This window comes from Stenella coeruleoalba (genome assembly GCF_951394435.1).
Source record: "Stenella coeruleoalba genome assembly, contig: scaffold_49, whole genome shotgun sequence".
NCBI lineage: Eukaryota > Metazoa > Chordata > Mammalia > Artiodactyla > Delphinidae > Stenella > Stenella coeruleoalba.
In genome coordinates, this window is record NW_027646118.1 from 767641 (window position 1) to 787346 (window position 19706).

The 19706-nt window shown below is 44.6% G+C and overlaps 1 long non-coding RNA gene and 1 pseudogene across 21 annotated transcripts in view; one reads left to right on the forward strand and one right to left on the reverse strand.

The window, feature by feature from the left end:
• Positions 1-19706, forward strand: part of LOC307181315 — a 2020778-nt gene that overhangs the window by 760175 nt on the left and 1240897 nt on the right. Inside the window, exon 5 of one of the 20 annotated variants that reach the window (XR_013826434.1) lies at positions 13998-14137. The exons of 18 other annotated variants lie outside the window; for them this stretch is intronic. This is a non-coding gene — a long non-coding RNA (uncharacterized lncRNA). Of the gene's footprint in view, positions 1-10840; positions 10913-13997; positions 14138-19706 lie in introns of those variants that run through there. One more of the 20 variants, XR_013826435.1, reaches the window with a different exon arrangement.
• On the reverse strand, positions 17748-19137 carry LOC307181321 (protein-L-isoaspartate O-methyltransferase domain-containing protein 2-like; annotated as a pseudogene). The gene has a single exon. The product of its transcript is annotated as a protein-L-isoaspartate O-methyltransferase domain-containing protein 2-like (transcript).

A 19706-nucleotide genomic window follows, 5' to 3' on the forward strand; every position in this document is an offset into this window, starting at 1 on the left:
TAAGCTATAGGACCATAAGTGGAAGTGCCCTAGGTTCTGTTGCTTTGTTTTTTAGATGTTTCAGGAAACACCATACACTTCTCCCGAGTGGTTGTTGGCAATTTACATCCCGCCCATCAGCATAACAAGGCTCCCAGTTCTCCATGGCCTGTCCTGCCTTTCTGGATTTTACACTTTTTTCAGATGGCCCTTTTGACCGGGGGGAAGTGAGACTTCATTGTAGTGCAGATTTCCTTTGCAAGCTTGCTTGGTTGGCCAAAAAGGGCGTATGCGTTTTTTCCTGAATATATTCAGGAAAAAACGCATACGCACTTTTTGGCCAAGTGCATCATTGTGGACGTTCTGCCTCTTTTCCTATGCTTTCAATGCAATTCCAGTCTACCTCCTGAAATCGGTTTCCTGCAATTCTGCCCCGCTTTCAAGTCCTCTTGGCAGCCTTACTTCAGTCTATTTTTGGACGATAGCTGTCATTTATAACTCTGCAGGTTTGTGAATTACAGTGCCCCTGAGCTCCTTTCTTCAACTCGCTTTCTTGTGACCTGGCGGCAACACCGCAGGATGGCTTCAGGCCCTAATCTGGTTCCGGCCCGGCATGCTGAGCCTTTGGTTATTTCCTCTTCCTGGTGGGAAATGAGAGTTAAATTTGCCCGTCCAGACACCTCCAGCTAGTCTCTCATTGGTTCTCGCTATTCCTGTTCATCTTCCGCAGAAATTGCAAACTGGGCCAAACAGGAGGTTAAAGGGACTGACTCTCCAAGTGGGGAGAGTGTTAGTAAAGCGTCTGGAATGTTGAACCCGAGTACCAGGGGAGGAAAACTGAGACATATTTGAACACGTCTCCCGATCACATGGTTGATCATACTCTGGGTTCCACATGCATGTTTTAGCTGAAGGAAGAATACCTAAAACCTGGGTAGTTGAAACCCGTGGAATGGGTACCATGCAATATGACTTCAAAGGGTCTTCATTTGCTCACCGAACCTCTCCAATCCTATCACTGCTGCGTTTATGCCCCTGTACACATGCTTGATTCTCTTTTGGAGACATAGCAATCCATAGGTTTTAAGATACTTACTAGTCAGGTACATTCTTAGGCGTTTAATATGCGGTGTTGAGTCCATTTCGTTGAGCAAGGAGTAGCTCTTGTCTATTCCATATTTGGCTTAAGGAACTTTATCTGTGCTCATTTCAATCTCTGGTTTTATGCAGCAACCCAACTCACCTTTCCCCTTAAGCAAGCATAAGTTGGTTTTCTAAATTTGAGAACCTGTTCTGTTTTGGAATTCAGTTCCTGTGTAGCCAAGTTTACATTCCGTGTATTAGTGATATCTTATGATGTTTCTTTTTCTGTGTGACTTATTTCAGTTAGAATCATCGTACCTGAATCTACTCATTATGCTGCTACGGGCCTGATGACATAGATTTCATTGCTGAGTGATACTGCATTGTACGTAAGTACCACAAGTTCTTTATCCATTTTTCACTTTCTGCGATGTTGAACTTGTACTGTAAACGGGGTTCTTGTAAACAGAGCCGTTCCAAACTTTGGGGTGGCTGTGTCTTTTTGATTTTAATTTCCCTAAGCTATAGGACCATAAGTGGAAGTGCCCTAGGCTCTGTTGCTTTGTTTTTTAGATGTTTCAGGAAACACCATACACTTCTCCCGAGTGTCTGTTGGCAATTTACATCCCGCCCATCAGCATAACAAGGCTCCCAGTTCTCAATGGCCTGTTGCCTTTCTGGATTTTACACTTTTTTCAGATGGCCCTTTTGACCGAGGGGAAGTGAGACTTCATTGTAGTGCAGATTTCCTTTGCAAGCTTGCTTGGTTGGCCAAAAAGGGCATATGCGTTTTTTCCTGAATATATTCAGGAAAAAACGCATACGCCCTTTTTGGCCAAGTGCATCATTGTGGACGTTCTGCCTCTTTTCCTATGCTTTCAATGCAATTCCAGTCTACCTCCTGAAATCGGTTTCCTGCAATTCTGCCCCGCTTTCAAGTCCTCTTGGCAGCCTTACTTCAGTCTATTTTTGGACGATAGCTGTCATTTATAACTCTGCAGGTTTGTGAATTACAGTGCCCCTGAGCTCCTTTCTTCAACTCGCTTTCTTTTGAGCTGGCCGCAACACCGCAGGATGGCTTCAGGCCCTAATCTGATTCTGGCATGGCACGCTGAGCCTTTGGTTAATTTCTCTTCCTGGTAGGAAATGACAGTTAAATTTGCCCGTCCAGACACCTCCAGCTAGTCTCCATTGGTTCTCGCTATTCCTGTTCATCTTCCGCAGAAATTGCAAACTGGGCCAAACAGGAGGTTAAAGGGACTGACTCTCCAAGTCGGGAGAGTGTTAGTAAAGCGTCTGGAATGTTGCACCCGAGTACCAGGGTACGAAAACTGAGACATATTTGAACACGTCTCCCGATCACATGGTTGATCATACTCTAGGTTCCACATGCATGTTTTAGCTGAAGGAAGAATACCTTAAACCTGGGTAGTTGAAACCCGTGGAATGGGTACCATGCAATATGACTTCAAAGGGTCTTCATTTGCTCACCGAACCTCTCCAATCCTATCACTGCTGCGTTTATGCCCCTGTACACATGCTTGATTCTCTTTTGGAGACATAGCAATCCATAGGTTTTAAGATACTTACAAGTCAGGTACATTCTTTGGCGTTTAATATGCAGTGTTGAGTCCATTTCGTTGAGCAAGGAGTAGCTCTTGTCTCTTCCATATTTGGCTTAAGGAACTTTATCTGTGCTCATTTCAATCTCTGGTTTTATGCAGCACCCCAACTCACCTTTACCCTTAAGCAAGCATAAGTTGTTTTTCTAAATTTGAGTCCCTGTTCTGTTCTGTAATTCAGTTCCTGTGTAGCCAAGTTTACATTCCGTGTATTACTGATATCTTATGATGTTTCTTTTTCTGTGTGACTTACTTCAGTTAGAATCATCATACCTGAATCCACTCATTGTGCTGCTAAGGGCCTGATGACACAGATTTCATTGCTGAGTGATATTGCTTTGTAAGTAAATACCACAACTTCTTTCTCCATTTTTCACTTTCTGCGATGTTGAACTTGTACTGTAAACGAGGTTCTTGTAAACAGAGCCGTTCCAAACTTTGGGGTGGCTGTGTCTTTTTGATTTTAATTTCCCTAAGCTATAGGACCATAAGTGGAAGTGCCCTAGGTTCTGTTGCTTTGTTTTTTAGATGTTTCAGGAAACACCATACACTTCTCCCGAGTGGTTGTTGGCAATTTACATTCCGCCCATCAGCATAACAAGGCTCCCAGTTCTCCATGGCCTGTCCTGCCTTTCTGGATTTTACACTTTTTTCAGATGGCCCTTTTGACCGGGGGGAAGTGAGACTTCATTGTAGTGCAGATTTCCTTTGCAAACTTGCTTGGTTGGCCAAAAAGGGCGTATGCGTTTTTTCCTGAATATATTCAGGAAAAAACGCATACGCCCTTTTTGGCCAAGTGCATCATTGTGGACGTTCTGCCTCTTTTCCTATGCTTTCAATGCAATTCCAGTCTACCTCCTGAAATCGGTTTCCTGCAATTCTGCCCCGCTTTCAAGTCCTCTTGGCAGCCTTACTTCAGTCTATTTTTGGACGATAGCTGTCATTTATAACTCTGCAGGTTTGTGAATTACAGTGCCCCTGAGCTCCTTTCTTCAACTCGCTTTCTTGTGACCTGGCCGCAACACCGCAGGATGGCTTCAGGCCCTAAACTGGTTCCGGTACGGCACGCTGAGCCTTTGGTTAATTCCTCTTCCTGGTGGGAATTGAGAGTTAAATTTGCCCGTCCAGACACCTCCAGCTAGCCTCTCATTGGTTCTCGCTATTCCTGTTCATCTTCCGCAGAAATTGCAAACTGGGCCAAACAGGAGGTTAAAGGCGCTGACTCTCCAAGTGGGGAGAGTGTTAGTAAAGCGTCTGGAATGTTGCACCCGAGTACCAGGGGAGGAAAACTGAGACATATTTGAACACGTCTCCCGTTCACATGGTTGATCATACTTGGGTTCCACATGCATGTTTTAGCTGAAGGAAGAATACCTTAAACCTGGAGAGTTGAGACCCGTGTAATGGGGACCATGCAATATGAGTTCAAAGGGTCTTCATTTGCTCACCGAACCTCTCCAATCCTATCACTGCTGCGTTTATGCCCCTGTACACACGCTTGATTCTCTTTTGGAGACATAGCAATCCATAGGTTTTAAGATACTTACTAGTCAGGTACATTCTTAGGCGTTTAATATGGGGTGTTGAGTCCATTTCATTGAGCAAGGAGTAGCTCTTGTCTATTCCATATTTGGCTTAAGGAACTTTATCTGTGCTCATTTCAATCTCTGGTGTTATGCAGCACCCCAACTCACCTTTACCCTTAAGCAAGCATAAGTTGGTTTTCTAAATTTGAGTCCCTGTTCTGTTCTGTAATTCAGTTCCTGTGTAGCCAAGTTTACATTCCGTGTATTACTGATATCTTATGATGTTTCTTTTTCTGTGTGACTTACTTCAGTTAGAATCATCATACCTGAATCCACTCATTGTGCTGCTAAGGGCCTGATGACACAGATTTCATTGCTGAGTGATATTGCTTTGTAAGTACATACCACAACTTCTTTATCCATTTTTCACTTTCTGCAATGTTGAACTTGTACTGTAAACGAGGTTCTTGTAAACAGAGCCATTCCAAACTTTGGGGTGGCTGTGTCTTTTTGATTTTAATTTCCCTAAGCTATAGGACCATAAGTGGAAGTGCCCTAGGTTCTGTTGCTTTGTTTTTTAGATGTTTCAGGAAACACCATACACTTCTCCCGAGTGGTTGTTGGCAATTTACATCCCGCCCATCAGCATAACAAGGCTCCCAGTTCTCCATGGCCTGTCCTGCCTTTCTGGATTTTACACTTTTTTCAGATGGCCCTTTTGACTGGGGGGAAGTGAGACTTCATTGTAGTGCAGATTTCCTTTGCAAGCTTGCTTGGTTGGCCAAAAAGGGCGTATGCGTTTTTTCCTGAATATATTCAGGAAAAAACGCATACGCCCTTTTTGGCCAAGTGCATCATTGTGGACGTTCTGCCTCTTTTCCTATGCTTTCAATGTAATTCCAGTCTACCTCCTGAAATCGGTTTCCTGCAATTCTGCCCCGCTTTCAAGTCCTCTTGGCAGCCTTACTTCAGTCTATTTTTGGACGATAGCTGTCATTTATAACTCTGCAGGTTTGTGAATTACAGTGCCCCTGAGCTCCTTTCTTCAACTCGCTTTCTTTTGAGCTGGCCGCAACACCGCAGGATGGCTTCAGACCCTAAACTGGTTCCGGTACGGCACGCTGAGCCTTTGGTTAATTCCTCTTCCTGGTGGGAATTGAGAGTTAAATTTGCCCGTCCAGACACCTCCAGCTAGCCTCTCATTGGTTCTCGCTATTCCTGTTCATCTTCCGCAGAAATTGCAAACTGGGCCAAACAGGAGGTTAAAGGCGCTGACTCTCCAAGTGGGGAGAGTGTTAGTAAAGCGTCTGGAATGTTGCACCCGAGTACCAGGGGAGGAAAACTGAGACATATTTGAACACGTCTCCCGTTCACATGGTTGATCATACTTGGGTTCCACATGCATGTTTTAGCTGAAGGAAGAATACCTTAAACCTGGAGAGTTGAGACCCGTGTAATGGGTACCATGCAATATGAGTTCAAAGGGTCTTCATTTGCTCACCGAACCTCTCCAATCCTATCACTGCTGCGTTTATGCCCCTGTACACACGCTTGATTCTCTTTTGGAGACATAGCAATCCATAGGTTTTAAGATACTTACTAGTCAGGTACATTCTTAGGCGTTTAATATGGGGTGTTGAGTCCATTTCATTGAGCAAGGAGTAGCTCTTGTCTATTCCATATTTGGCTTAAGGAACTTTATCTGTGCTCATTTCAATCTCTGGTGTTATGCAGCACCCCAACTCACCTTTACCCTTAAGCAAGCATAAGTTGGTTTTCTAAATTTGAGACCCTGTTCTGTTTTGGAATGCAGTTCCTGTGTAGCCAAGGTTACATTCCGTGTATTAGTGATATCTTATGATGTTTCTTTTTCTGTGTGACTTATTTCAGTTAGAATCATCGTACCTGAATCCACTCATTATGCTGCTACGGGCCTGATGACATAGATTTCATTGCTGAGTGATATTGCTTTGTAAGTGAATACCACAACTTCTTTATCCATTTTTCACTTTCTGCGATGTTGAACTTGTACTGTAAACGAGGTTCTTGTAAACAGAGCCGTTCCAAACTTTGGGGTGGCTGTGTCTTTTTGATTTTAATTTCCCTAAGCTATAGGACCATAAGTGGAAGTGCCCTAGGTTCTGTTGCTTTGTTTTTTAGATGTTTCAGGAAACACCATACACTTCTACCGAGTGGTTGTTGGCAATTTACATCCCGCCCATCAGCATAACAAGGCTCCCAGTTCTCCATGGCCTGTCCTGACTTTCTGGATTTTACACTTTTTTCAGATGGCCCTTTTGACCGGGGGGAAGTGAGACTTCATTGTAGTGCAGATTTCCTTTGCAAGCTTGCTTGGTTGGCCAAAAAGGGCGTATGCGTTTTTTCCTGAATATATTCAGGAAAAAACGCATACGCCCTTTTTGGACAAGTGCATCATTGTGGACCTTAGGCCTCTTTTCCTATGCTTTCAATGCAATTCCAGTCTACCTCCTGAAATCAGTTTCCTACAATTGTGCCCTGCTTTCAAGTCCTCTTGGCAGCCTTACTTCAGTCTATTTTTGGACGATAGTTGTCATTTATAACTCTGCAGGTTTGTGAATTACAGTGCCCCTGAGCTCCTTTCTTCAACTCGCTTTCTTGTGAGCTGGCCGCAACACCGCAGGATGGCTTCAGGCCCTAATCTGGTTCCGGCACGGCACCCTGAGCCTTTGGTTAATTCCTCTTCCTGGTGGGAAATGAGAGTTAAATTTGCCCGTCCAGACACCTCCAGCTAGTCTCTCATTGGTTCTCGCTATTCCTGTTCATCTTCCGCAGAAATTGCAAACTGGGCCAAACAGGAGGTTAAAGGGACTGGCTCTCCAAGTGGGGAGAGTGTTAGTAAAGCGTCTGGAATATTGCACCCGAGTACCAGGGTACGAAAACTGAGACATATTTGAACACGTCTCCCGATCACATGGTTGATCATATTCTAGGTTCCACATGCATGTTTTAGCTGAAGGAAGAATACCTTAAACCTGGGTAGTTGAAACAGGTGTAATGGGTACCATGCAATATGACTTCAAAGGGTCTTCATTTGCTCACCGAACCTCTCCAATCCTATCACTGCTGCGTTTATGCCCCTGTACACACGCTTGATTCTCTTTTGGAGACATAGCAATCCATAGGTTTTAAGATACTTACTAGTCAGGTACATTCTTAGGCGTTTAATATGGGGTGTTGAGTCCATTTCGTTGAGCAAGGAGTAGCTCTTGTCTATTCCATATTTGGCTTAAGGAACTTTATCTGTGCTCATTTCAATCTCTGGTTTTCGCAGCACCCCAACTCACCTTTCCCCTTAAGCAAGCATAAGTTGGTTTTCTAAATTTGAGACCCTGTTCTGTTTTGGAATGCAGTTCCTGTGTAGCCAAGTTTACATTCCGTGTATTAGTGATATCTTATGATGTTTCTTTTTCTGTGTGACTTATTTCAGTTAGAATCATCGTACCTGAATCCACTCATTATGCTGCTATGGGCCTGATGACATAGATTTCATTGCTGACTGATACTGCATTGTACGTAAGTACCACAAGTTCTTTATCCATTTTTCACTTTCTGTGATATTGAACTTGTACGGTAAACGAGGTTTTTGTAAACGGAGGCGTCCCAAACTTTGGGGTGGCTGTGTCTTTTTGATTTTAATTTCCCTAAGCTATAGGACCATAAGTGGAAGTGCCCTAGGCTCTGTTGCTTTGTTTTTTAGATGTTTCAGGAAACACCATACACTTCTCCCGAGTGTCTGTTGGCAATTTACATCCCGCCCATCAGCATAACAAGGCTCCCAGTTCTCCATGGCCTGTCCTGACTTTCTGGATTTTACACTTTTTTCAGATGGCCCTTTTGACCGGGGGGAAGTGAGACTTCATTGTAGTGCAGATTTCCTTTGCAAGCTTGCTTGGTTGGCCAAAAAGGGCGTATGCGTTTTTTCCTGAATATATTCAGGAAAAAACGCATACGCCCTTTTTGGCCAAGTGCATCATTGTGGACGTTCTGCCTCTTTTCCTATGCTTTCAATGCAATTCCAGTCTACCTCCTGAAATCGGTTTCCTGCAATTCTGCCCCGCTTTCAAGTCCTCTTGGCAGCCTTACTTCAGTCTATTTTTGGACGATAGCTGTCATTTATAACTCTGCAGGTTTGTGAATTACAGTGCCCCTGAGCTCCTTTCTTCAACTCGCTTTCTTGTGACCTGGCCGCAACACCGCAGGATGGCTTCAGGCCCTAATCTGGTTCCGGCCCGGCATCCTGAGCCTTTGGTTAATTCCTCTTCCTGGTGGGAAATGAGAGTTAAATTTGCCCGTCCAGACACCTGCAGCTAGCCTCTCATTGGTTCTCGCTATTCCTGTTCATCTTCCGCAGAAATTGCAAACTGGGCCAAACAGGAGGTTAAAGGGACTGACTCTCCAAGTGGGGAGAGTGTTAGTAAAGCGTCTGGAATGTTGCACCCGAGTACCAGGGGAGGAAAACTGAGACATATTTGAACACGTCTCCCGTTCACATGGTTGATCATACTTGGGTTCCACATGCATGTTTTAGCTGAAGGAAGAATACCTTAAACCTGGAGAGTTAAGACCCGTGTAATGGGTACCATGCAATATGACTTCAAAGGGTCTTCATTTGCTCACGAACCTCTCCAATCCTATCACTGCTGCGTTTATGCCCTTGTACACATGCTTGATTCTCTTTCGGAGACATAGCAATCCATAGGTTTTAAGATACTTACTAGTCAGGTACATTCTTAGGCGTTTAATATGCGGTGTTGAGTCCATTTCGTTGAGCAAGGAGTAGCTCTTGTCTATTCCATATTTGGCTTAAGGAACTTTATCTGTGCTCATTTCAATCTCTGGTTTTATGCAGCACCCCAACTCACCTTTCCCCTTAAGCAAGCATAAGTTGGTTTTCTAAATTTGAGACCCTGTTCTGTTCTGTAATTCAGTTCCTGTGTAGCCAAGTTTACATTCCGTGTATTACTGATATCTTATGATGTTTCTTTTTCTGTGTGACTTATTTCAGTTAGAATCATCATACCTGAATCCACTCATTGTGCTGCTAAGGGCCTGATGACATAGATTTCATTGCTGAGTGATATTGCTTTGTAAGTGAATACCACAACTTCTTTATCCATTTTTCACTTTCTGCGATGTTGAACTTGTACTGTAAACGAGGTTCTTGTAAACAGAGGCGTCCCAAACTTTGGGGTGGCTGTGTCTTTTTGATTTTAATTTCCCTAAGCTATAGGACCATAAGTGGCAGTGCCCTAGGCTCTGTTGCTTTGTTTTTTAGATGTTTCAGGAAACACCATACACTTCTCCCGAGTGGTTGTTGGCAATTTACATCCCGCCCATCAGCATAACAAGGCTCCCAGTTCTCCATGGCCTGTCCTGCCTTTCTGGATTTTACACTTTTTTCAGATGGCCCTTTTGACCGGGGGGAAGTGAGACTTCATTGTAGTGCAGATTTCCTTTGCAAGCTTGCTTGGTTGGCCAAAAAGGGCGTATGCGTTTTTTCCTGAATATATTCAGGAAAAAACGCATACGCCCTTTTTGGCCAAGTGCATCATTGTGGACGTTCTGCCTCTTTTCCTATGCTTTCAATGCAATTCCAGTCTACCTCCTGAAATCGGTTTCCTGCAATTCTGCCCCGCTTTCAAGTTCTCTTGGCAGCCTTACTTCAGTCTATTTTTGGACGATAGCTGTCATTTATAACTCTGCAGGTTTGTGAATTACAGTGCCCCTGAGCTCCTTTCTTCAACTGGCTTTCTTGTGACCTGGCCGCAACACCGCAGGATGGCTTCAGGCCCTAATCTGGTTCCGGCACGGCACGCTGAGCCTCTGGTTATTTCCTCTTCTGGTGGGAAATGAGAGTTATATTTGCCTGTCCAGACACCTCCAGCTAGTCTCTCATTGGTTCTCGCTATTCCTGTTCATCTTCCGCAGAAATTGCAAACTGGGCCAAACAGGAGGTTAAAGGCGCTGACTCTCCAAGTGGGGAGAGTGTTAGTAAAGCGTCTGGAATGTTGCACCCGAGTACCAGGGGAGGAAAACTGAGACATATTTGAACACGTCTCCCGATCACATGGTTGATCATACTCTGGGTTCCACATGCATGTTTTAGCTGAAGGAAGAATTCCTAAAACCTGGGTAGTTGAAACCCGTGGAATGGGTACCATGCAATATGACTTCAAAGGGTCTTCATTTGCTCACCGAACCTCTCCAATCCTATCACTGCTGCGTTTATGACCCTGTACACATGCTTGATTCTCTTTCGGAGACATAGCAATCCATAGGTTTTAAGATACTTACTAGTCAGGTACATTCTTAGGCATTTAATATGCAGTGTTGAGTCCATTTCTTTGAGCAAGGAGTAGCTCTTGTCTATTCCATATTTGGCTTAAGGATCTTTATCTGTGCTCATTTCAATCTCTGGTTTTATGCAGCACCCCAACTCACCTTTCCCCTTAAGCAAGCATAAGTTGGTTTTCTAAATTTGAGACCCTGTTCTGTTCTGTAATTCAGTTCCTGTGTAGCCAAGTTTACATTCCGTGTATTACTGATATCTTATGATGTTTCTTTTTCTGTGTGACTTATTTCAGTTAGAATCATCATACCTGAATCCACTCATTGTGCTACTAAGGGCCTGATGACACAGATTTCATTGCTGAGGGATATTGCTTTGTAAGTAAATACCACAACTTTTTTATCCATTTTTCACTTTCTGCGATGTTGAACTTGTACTGTAAACGAGGTTCTTGTAAACAGAGCCGTTCCAAACTTTGGGGTGGCTGTGTCTTTTTGATTTTAATTTCCCTAAGCTATAGGACCATAAGTGGAAGTGCCCTAGGCTCTGTTGCTTTGTTTTTTAGATGTTTCAGGAAACACCATACACTTCTCCCGAGTGTTTGTTGGCAATTTACATCCCGCCCTTCAGCATAACAAGGCTCCCAGTTCTCCATGGCCTGTCCTGCCTTTCTGGATTTTACACTTTTTTCAGATGGCCCTTTTGACCGGGGGGAAGTGAGACTTCATTGTAGTGCAGATTTCCTTTGCAAGCTTGCTTGGTTGGCCAAAAAGGGCGTATGCGTTTTTTCCTGAATATATTCAGGAAAAAACGCATACGCCCTTTTTGGCCAAGTGCATCATTGTGGACGTTCTGCCTCTTTTCCTATGCTTTCAATGCAATTCCAGTCTACCTCCTGAAATCGGTTTCTGCAATTCTGCCCCGCTTTCAAGTCCTCTTGGCAGCCTTACTTCAGTCTATTTTTGGACGATAGCTGTCATTTATAACTCTGCAGGTTTGTGAATTACAGTGCCCCTGAGCTCCTTTCTTCAACTCGCTTTCTTGTGAGCTGGCCGCAACACCGCAGGATGGCTTCAGGCCCTAATCTGGTCCCGGCCCGGCATGCTGAGCCTTTGGTTAATTCCTCTTCCTGGTGGGAAATGAGAGTTAAATTTGCCCTTCCAGACACCTGCAGCTAGCCTCTCATTGGTTCTCGCTATTCCTGTTCATCTTCCGCAGAAATTGCAAACTGGGCCAAACAGGAGGTTAAAGGGACTGACTCTCCAAGTCGGGAGAGTGTTAGTAAAGCGTCTGGAATGTTGCACCCGAGTACCAGGGTAGGAAAACTGAGACATATTTGAACACGTCTCCCGATCACATGGTTGATCATACTCTAGGTTCCACATGCATGTTTTAGCTGAAGGAAGAATACCTTAAACCTGGGTAGTTGAAACCCGTGGAATGGGTACCATGCAATATGACTTCAAAGGGTCTTCATTTGCTCACGAACCTCTCCAATCCTATCACTGCTGCGTTTATGCCCCTGTACACATGCTTGATTCTCTTTCGGAGACATAGCAATCCATAGGTTTTAAGATACTTACTAGTCAGGAACATTCTTAGGCGTTTAATATGGGGTGTTGAGTCCATTTCGTTGAGCAAGGAGTAGCTCTTGTCTATTCCATATTTGGCTTAAGGAACTTTATCTGTGCTCATTTCAATCTCTGGTTTTATGCAGCACCCCAACTCACCTTTACCCTTAAGCAAGCATAAGTTGGTTTTCTAAATTTGAGACCCTGTTCTGTTCTGTAATTCAGTTCCTGTGCAGCCAAGTTTACATTCCGTGTATTACTGATATCTTATGATGTTTCTTTTTCTGTGTGACTTATTTCAGTTAGAATCATCATACCTGAATCCACTCATTGTGCTGCTAAGGGCCTGATGACACAGATTTCATTGCTGAGTGACATTGCTTTGTAAGTAAATACCACAACTTCTTTATCCATTTTTCACTTTCTGCGATGTTGAACTTGTACTGTAAACGAGGTTCTTGTAAACAGAGCCGTTCCAAACTTTGGGGTGGCTGTGTCTTTTTGATTTTAAATTCCCTAAGCTATAGGACCATAAGTGGAACTGCCCTAGGCTCTGTTGCTTTGTTTTTTAGATGTTTCAGGAAACACCATACACTTCTCCCGAGTGGTTGTTGGCAATTTACATCCCGCCCTTCAGCATAACAAGGCTCCCAGTTCTCCATGGCCTGTCCTGCCTTTCTGGATTTTACACTTTTTTCAGATGGCCCTTTTGACCGGGGGGAAGTGAGACTTCATTGTAGTGCAGATTTCCTTTGCAAGCTTGCTTGGTTGGCCAAAAAGGGCGTATGCGTTTTTTCCTGAATATATTCAGGAGAAAACGCATACGCCCTTTTTGGCCAAGTGCATCATTGTGGACGTTCTGCCTCTTTTCCTATGCTTTCAATGCAATTCCAGTCTACCTCCTGAAATCGGTTTCCTGCAATTCTGCCCTGCTTTCAAGTCCTCTTGGCAGCCTTACTTCAGTCTATTTTTGGACGATAGCTGTCATTTATAACTCTGCAGGTTTGTGAATTACAGTGCCCCTGAGCTCCTTTCTTCAACTCGCTTTCTTGTGACCTGGCCGCAACACCGCAGGATGTCTTCAGGCCCTAATCTGGTTCTGGCACGGCACGCTGAGCCTTTGGTTAATTCCTCTTCCTGGTGGGAAATGAGAGTTAAATTTGCCCATCCAGACACCTCCAGCTAGCCTCTCATTGGTTCTCGTTATTCCTGTTCATCTTCCGCAGAAATTGCAAACTGGGCCAAACAGGAGGTTAAAGGGACTGACTCTCCAAGTGGGGAGAGTGTTAGTAAAGCGTCTGGAATGTTGCACCCGAGTACCAGCGTACGAAAACTGAGACATATTTGAACACGTCTCCCGATCACATGGTTGATCATACTCTAGGTTCCACATGCATGTTTTAGCTGAAGGAAGAATACCTTAAACCTGGGTAGTTGAAACCCGTGGAATGGGTACCATGCAATATGACTTCAAAGGGTCTTCATTTGCTCACGAACCTCTCCAATCCTATCACTGCTGCATTTATGCCCCTGTACACATGCTTGATTCTCTTTCGGAGACATAGCAATCCATAGGTTTTAAGATACTTAATAGTCAGGAACATTCTTAGGCGTTTAATATGGGGTGTTGAGTCCATTTCGTTGAGCAAGGAGTAGCTCTTGTCTATTCCATATTTGGCTTAAGGAACTTTATCTGTGCTCATTTCAATCTCTGGTTTTATGCAGCACCCCAACTCACCTTTCCCCTTAAGCAAGCATAAGTTGGTTTTCTAAATTTGAGACCCTGTTCTGTTCTGTAATTCAGTTCCTGTGTAGCCAAGTTTACATTCCGTGTATTACTGATATCTTATGATGTTTCTTTTTCTGTGTGACTTATTTCAGTTAGAATCATCATACCTGAATCCACTCATTGTGTTGCTAAGGGCCTGATGACACAGATTTCATTGCTGAGTGATATTGCTTTGTAAGTAAATACCACAACTTTTTTATCCATTTTTCACTTTCTGCGATGTTGAACTTGTACTGTAAACGAGGTTCTTGTAAACAGAGCCGTTCCAAACTTTGGGGTGGCTGTGTCTTTTTGATTTTCATTTCCCTAAGCTATAGGACCATAAGTGGAAGTGCCCTAGGTTCTGTTGCTTTGTTTTTTAGATGTTTCAGGAAACACCATACACTTCTCCCGAGTGGTTGTTGGCAATTTACATCCCGCCCATCAGCATAACAAGGCTCCCAGTTCTCCATGGCCTGTCCTGCCTTTCTGGATTTTACACTTTTTTCAGATGGCCCTTTTGACCGGGGGGAAGTGAGACTTCATTGTAGTGCAGATTTCCTTTGCAAGCTTGCTTGGTTGGCCAAAAAGGGCGTATGCGTTTTTTCCTGAATATATTCAGGAAAAAACGCATACGCCCTTTTTGGCCAAGTGCATCATTGTGGACGTTCTGCCTCTTTTCCTATGCTTTCAATGCAATTCCAGTCTACCTCCTGAAATCGGTTTCCTGCAATTCTGCCCCGCTTTCAAGTCCTCTTGGCAGCCTTACTTCAGTCTATTTTTGGACGATAGCTGTCATTTATAACTCTGCAGGTTTGTGAATTACAGTGCCCCTGAGCTCCTTTCTTCAACTCGCTTTCTTGTGAGCTGGCCGAAACACCGCAGGATGGCTTCAGGCCCTAATCTGGTTCCGGCACGGCACGCTGAGCCTTTGGTTAATTCCTCTTCCTGGTGGGAAATGAGAGTTAAATTTGCCCGTCCAGACACCTCCAGCTAGTCTCTCATTGGTTCTCGCTATTCCTGTTCATCTTCCGCAGAAATTGCAAACTGGGCCAAACAGGAGGTTAAAGGCGCTGACTCTCCAAGTGGGGAGAGTGTTAGTAAAGCGTCTGGAATGTTGCACCCGAGTACCAGGGGAGGAAAACTGAGACATATTTGAACACGTCTCCCGTTCACATGGTTGATCATACTTGGGTTCCACATGCATGTTTTAGCTGAAGGAAGAATACCTTAAACCTGGGTAGTTGAAACCCGTGGAATGGGTACCATGCAATATGACTTCAAAGGGTCTTCATTTGCTCACCGAACCTCTCCAATCCTATCACTGCTGCGTTTATGCCCCTGTACACATGCTTGATTCTCTTTCGGAGACATAGCAATCCATAGGTTTTAAGATACTTACTAGTCAGGTACATTCTTAGGCGTTTAATATGGGGTGTTGAGTCCATTTCGTTGAGCAAGGAGTAGCTCTTGTCTATTCCATATTTGGCTTAAGGAACTTTATCTGTGCTCATTTCAATCTGGTTTTATGCAGCACCCCAACTCACCTTTCCCCTTAAGCAAGCATAAGTTGGTTTTCTAAATTTGAGACCCTGTTCTGTTCTGTAATTCAGTTCCTGTGTAGCCAAGTTTACATTCCGTGTATTACTGATATCTTTTTTTTTTTTTGCCGTAACTACCTTTATTGGTATCGCTTGTGTATCAGTTCATCAAAACCTTTGTTTCATATTTTTCGCCTTAATCCCCTGAAAGTTCCAGATGGGCAAAAATACTTTTAAATACGCAGCTGGCTTCTGTCTTATGTGCTTAATATTATACGTTTGTTGTTTGTTTTGCACATGTCTATGGCTGCACTACTTGGAAGACGAAAGTCACATATAAAAATACAGACTAATCGAAACACAAAAGTCAGCCATTGTCTAGAATGTGGTTTACAATACAGAGCTTGCAGACAACACAGACTATATATATAAGTCATCTGTCTGAAAACAGAAAGTAGTGTCTCATACTGACTCCGGAGAAAGGTGCTGACACACAGGGAAACTCACTGATGATTCTCCTTTATGTTTATTAGATAGATCAATACCAAATTATTTCACATATATTATATTCAATATCTATATATATATATCTTGTAACCAAATTCTGGTTTAAAAGTCACAAACCAACATGTAAATACAAAATGTTAGGAAAGGTTTAACATACATAGGGGAAAACATGTCTTATGCCTCGCAAAGACTTTCTACAATCTAGCATAAAGGCAAATGTGGTTGAAAAAAAAGGAAATCCATATACAATTACAGAAAAACATTTAGTCAAGCCACCTAATATAAAATATTTCAGATATCATGTCCAAAAACGTCCACGTGTTGCAGAGGTCTCTACAAATCAATTAGAATGACGTCAACAAGATCTGCAAACCGAAGTCTTAGCAAGTAAACGTGACTCATGCTTTTCTCTCTGAGACAATGAGGCTTGACGTTCAGTTAAAGGCAGGTAAACACGACTATGAAGAAACCCTTCTTTACAACAGCTTAACGGTACCCATTTAGGGCAATACACCCGCTTTCCCAGCTATGTGTGCACGCAGTTTTCTGTGATAAAATGACTCAGTTACTTTAAAAAAGCATAAATGGCAAAACAAAATAACCAGAACTCCGCGAAGCTGGTAAAACCACAAAGACACTGAAATCCAGCAACTCCTGAGAGGCTGAGAGATCAAATGAATCATAAAATCTGGATGACTCTGATTTGGGGTTTAACTTTGGTTAAAACTGAAAAGTCTGAAAAGAACCAATGTTTTGGAAGAAGCAGTGTCACTTGTAAACATCCTGCCACCTAACTAAAAGGACGGCCTCTTCTTCTAGACCCACGACTTAATAAGACAGGAAGCTCTCAACACACAGCGCTGGAGAAGATGGATTCCACAAGTCAAACTTGAGTGAAACTGTTCTAATGCAATGTACCAAACACGCGTTTGTTCTTAGGAAAAATTACAAAACTAACAAATATTTTTCTCCAGAATTATAAAAGATAAAATCTATGAATCAGTACTGTTATGTGATTATAGAACAATAGCCAACTGAAAAAAAAAACAAAACACCAACCCACAGGCCGTCTACACCGTCCCCAATCCATTTCCTGCAGCCAGTACTTCCCACCTGCTCTGAGGACTGAGCCTTAGACACCGTTGACTGTATTTAAAGTTGAGTCAACAGTACTCTCTGTCTCTGGGGCAAAAGTAATGCAGCTCATTACTTACACACAACACTTGTTTCATTCTTCAGGACTTTCTTTGACGGGATTACTCAATGTTGGTTACTTTAAAGGTAACAAAAGGTGTCAGAAAAAAATGCCTTGGAATTCTTTTGCAATTCCACAAAGACACCTGGCAATCTGATACGTTCATTCCTCTCCCCATCACAATTTTTGTTTTTTAAAATTACAATTGACAACTCACGTAAGATGTAATTAATTTACTTAAAATAAGAGAGGGCTTTTCAATCAAGTATCCACGTTCCAAATAACTAAAACATTTAGTTAAATCTTTTAAATTAATCTTTTAATAAATCTTTAATTACTCGGTGCCAGTAATTAAGAGGTTGATTCCGTAAAATTCAAACTTGCACATAGGCGTGTCCCACTCAGAAAAGATTTCATACACTTAGCAACTTGTGCTTTTTGTCTCACCTTTTATAAGAAACACAGATTAATTTCAACTTCAGTTTTCCTTTCTGATGCAGACACGTGTACCTTGTGTAAGAAACGGTCTCCAGGCCACCTCCACGTGTAGACCTCAGCATTTCCTGAGAGTGTGAAGTCAACCCCTCCTCCAGGAGACTCTCGCCCTTTTGAGACATTCCCCCTTGCACCTTATGTTTGTCAGACTATGTTTACAGAAATCAGATGACTGGATGAAAACTCTACAGGACAGTCAAGGACAGACGAGAAGACGAGATGCAGAGCGGGAGCCCCTTCCTCCTCCAGTGCACCTGCTGCGGGCAGCCCTCCAGGAAGGCTTGGCCTCCTCCCCTGGACCACAGACTTACTTTTCTCTGTAATAAAGCAGGTAGTACTTCAGGGGATCTGGCAGAGGGAGGCTCAGGACCTTCTCACGCAGGAAGTTCACCGGGGGCTCGGGCTTGGTGTCCGGCGGGGTTGTCACCTCTTCTTCTTGCCGCTCGTCTTCCAGGTCTCCGCAGCTGGTGTCATCAGAGGGGTTGGAGAGCCGACTGGCAAACACCTCTTTGTCCAAAAAGACAATCGTTTCCATTCGGTGGCGGCGAACTCTCCTCCGTTTAAACCTGGGAGTGTTCTTCAGTCCGTTCCCGTTTTTGTTCACAGCTTCCTGGTGGATGACCTTCTTAATGGTGCCCCGGATGGCAATGCGCGCCAGGTCCTGGAGGCTGCGAACCGCCAGGGGTGTGGACAAGTCGTGATTCTCCTGACTCCGACTGGCAGGGCTGGACGAGTGGAGCAAAAGACACAGCCAGAATCTTTTTGGTTTCCCAGGCGGAAGGACCCGTCCGAGTTATCTTAGTCAACTTCTCTTCCAGCGGCATGACCAGGACGCCCCCGACTTTGAGGAGGCTCTTCATGTACCCCTCGTGCTGCTTCTGCACGCCTGCCCCGCAGTACACCCGGTCATACTGAGAGCAGCCTGGAGAGATCTCCAGGCAATTGCCGGTGACGAAGGAGGGCTCGCAGAAGTCAAACTTGTCGAAGCTGTCACTCGTCCTGATGAAAAAGTCCAGCTTCTGCTTCGCATACTCTGTCACATCTGAATGGAGTTCCACCCCGTGGTTCACACCAAAAGGACCGAGGATGAGCCCCACCATGGAGCTGAGGTAGCCGGTGCCGCTGCCCAGGTTCAGGAAGGAAAGGCCAGGCTGCAGGTCCAGGGCCTCCATCACCTCCGAATAGATGCACGGAGCAGAGAGGTGGATGTTCCCGTGCTTCCACGCCAGGTCCTTGTACGCGTTCTCCTTAAACTCCTCGAGGTAATAGTCGGCGCGGTCAACAGCTCGGAAGGCCTGCTCCACCAGCTCGGAGCAGATGTACTGCACCGCCTTCAGATGGTCTATCAGCTCGTCGTTGTCTTCACCAGCACTCACCGCGCCTCCCATCTTCGGGACCGCGCTTACAGAAAGCTGCCGCTGGAGAGACCTCGGGAACCCCCGGAACGCTGGAGGGCGGACCCCCGGGGAGGGGGGAGGGGCGACGGGAGACGCCTGGGACGCGGAGGGGTGTTTATGCTTGGGGGTGGGGAATGAGAGGACAGCGGAAGAGGACAGGAAGACGGGGAGAGGAGAATGCGGCCCTGGGGGAGGGTCCGGGAGCCCGGGACCACGGGAAGGGGAGGGGTGGAGAGGAGGGAGAGAGGGGGAGGGGGCCGAGGGGCCGCACCGCCCCCATACCCCGCTGCAGGCCGGGCCGAGGGCGGCGGCGGCGGCGGCGGCGGCTCAGTACCTCCTGGCTCGGCGGGCCCGCGGAATCGGCCGCTGGGCCGCACCTGCAGCTCTTCCGGCGACCCTCGCCAGTCCGCCTCCCACTACGCAGCCCCGACCTCCGCCCTACTGATATCTTATGATGTTTCTTTTTCTGTGTGACTTATTTCAGTTAGAATCATCATACCTGAATCCACTCATTGTGCTGCTAAGGGCCTGATGACACAGATTTCATTGCTGAGTGATATTGCTTTGTAAGTAAATACCACAACTTTTTTATCCATTTTGCACTTTCTGCGATGTTGAACTTGTACTGTAAACGAGGTTCTTGTAAACAGAGCCGTTCCAAACTTTGGGGTGGCTGTGTCTTTTTGATTTT